This window comes from Physeter macrocephalus, chromosome 19 (genome assembly GCF_002837175.3).
Source record: "Physeter macrocephalus isolate SW-GA chromosome 19, ASM283717v5, whole genome shotgun sequence".
In the NCBI taxonomy this organism is placed as follows: domain Eukaryota; kingdom Metazoa; phylum Chordata; class Mammalia; order Artiodactyla; family Physeteridae; genus Physeter; species Physeter macrocephalus.
The window spans coordinates 55,010,254-55,012,545 of record NC_041232.1 but is presented as its reverse complement, the minus strand read 5'-3'; positions in this window follow the sequence as shown (position 1 = coordinate 55,012,545).

The window sequence follows — 2,292 nt, the reverse complement described above, 5'->3', positions numbered from 1 at the left end:
GACTAACCCTAGGACAAATGGTGGAAACAAAGCTATACAGACAAAATCTCACACAGCAGCACACACATACACACTCACAAAAAGAAAAAAAGGGAAAATAATCGTATATCTTGCTGCCAGAGTCCACCTCCTCAACTTGGGATATTTCGCTGTCTATTCAGGTTTTCCACAGATGCAGGGCACTTCAAGTTGATTGTGGAGCTTTAATCCGCTGCTTCTGATGCTGCTGGGAAAGACCTCCCGCTCTCCTCTTTGTTTGCACAGCTCCTGGGGTTCAGCTTTGGACTTGGCCCAGCCTCTGCGTGTAGGTCATCCGAGGGTGTCTGCCCTTCGCTTTGACAAGACGGGGTTAAAGGAGCAGGTGATTCGGGGTCTCTGGCACAGGCCGGGGGGAGGGAGGGGCACGGATGCGAGGCAAGCTTGCGGCGACAGAGACCGGCGTGATGCTGCACCAGCCCGAGGCGCACCACGCGTTCTCCCGGGGAAGCTGTTCCTGGATCCCGGGACCCCAGCAGTGGCAGGCTGCACGAGCTCCCGGGAGGGGCGGTGTAGAGAGTGACCTGTGCTTGCACACAGGCCTCTTGGTGGCGGCAGCAGCAACCCTAGCGTTCCACGCCCGTGTCTGCTGTCCGCGCCGACAGCCGCAGCTCGCTCCCGTTTCTGGAACTCCTTTATGCAGTGTCCTTAATCCCCTCTCCTCACGCCCCAGGAAGTAAAGAGGCAAGAAAAAGTCTCCTGTCTCTTCGGCAGCTCTGCGCCCGTTTCTGGAGCTCCTTTACGTGGTGCGCTTAATCCCCTCTCCTCTCGCCCCAGGAGACAAAGAGGCAAAAAAAAGTCTCTTGTCTCTTCGTTTGGTGGTGCTGAACTCTCTCAGCTTTTGCTTGTCTGTAAAGGTTTTAATTTCTCCATCAAATCTGAATGAGATCCTTGCTGGGTAGAGTAATCTTGGTTGTAGGTTTTTTTCCTTCATCACTTTAAATATGTCCTGCCACTCCCTTCTGGCTTGGAGAGTTTCTGCTGAAAGATCCGATGTTAACCTTATGGGGATTCCTTTGTGTGTTATTTGTTGTTTTTCCCTTGCTGCTTTTAATATGTTTTCTTTGTATTTAATTTTTGACAGTTTGATTATTATGTGTCTTGGCGTGTTTCTCCTTGGGTTTATCCTGTATGGGACTCTCTGTGCTTCCTGGACTTGATTGACTATTTTCTTTCCTATATTAGGGAAGTTTTCAACTATAATCTCTTCAAATATTTTCTCAGTCCCTTTCTTTTTCTCTTCTTCTTCTGGGACCCCTATAATTCGAATGTTGGTGCGTTTAATGTTGTCCCAGAGGTCTCTGAGACTGTCGTCAGTTCTTTTCATTCTTTTTTCTTTTTTCTGCTCTGCAGTAGTTATTTCCACTATTTTATCTTCCAGGTCACTTATCTGTCCTTCTGCCTCAGTTATTCTGCTACTGAGCCCATCTAGAGTATTTTTCATTTCATTTATTGTGTTGCTCATCGTTGCTTGCTTCCTCTTTATTTCTTCTAGGTCCTTGTTAACTGTTTCTTGCAATTTGTCTATTCTATTTCCAAGATTTTGAATCATCTTTACTATCATTATTCTGAATTCTTTTTCAGGTAGACTGCCTATTTCCTCTTCATTTGTTAGGTCTGGTGTGATTTTATCTTGCTCCTTCATCTGCTGTGTGTTTTTCTGTCTTCTCATTTTGCTTATCTTACTGTGTTTGGGGTCTCCTTTTTGCAGGCTGCAGGTTCGTAGTTCCCGTTGGTTTTGGTGGCTGTCCACAGTGGCTAAGGTTGGTTCAGTGGGTTGAGTAGGTTTCCTGGTTGGAGGGACTAGTGCCTCTGTTCTGGTGGATGAGGCTGGATCTTGTCTGTCTGGTGGGCAGGTCCACGTCTAATGGTGTGTTTGGGGATGTTGGTAGCCTTTTTATGATTTTAAGCAGCCTCTCTGCTAATGGATGGAGCTGTAGACCTGTCTTGCTCTTTGTTGGGGATAGGGTGTCCAGCACTGTTCGTTGCTGGACCTTGAGTGGAGCTGGGTCTTGGTGTTGAGATGGAGATCTCTGGGAGATTTTCACCGTTTGATATTGCGTGGAACTGGGAGGTCTCTTGTGGACCAGTGTCCTGAGGTTGGTTCCCCCACCTCAGAGACAGAGCCCTGACGCCTGGCTGGAGCGCCAAGAGCCTTTAATCCACACAGCTCAAAATAACAGGGAGAAAAAATAGAAAGTAAAGAAAAGGAAGGAAGGAAGGAAAGAGGGAGGGAGGGAAGGAAGGAAGGAAGAA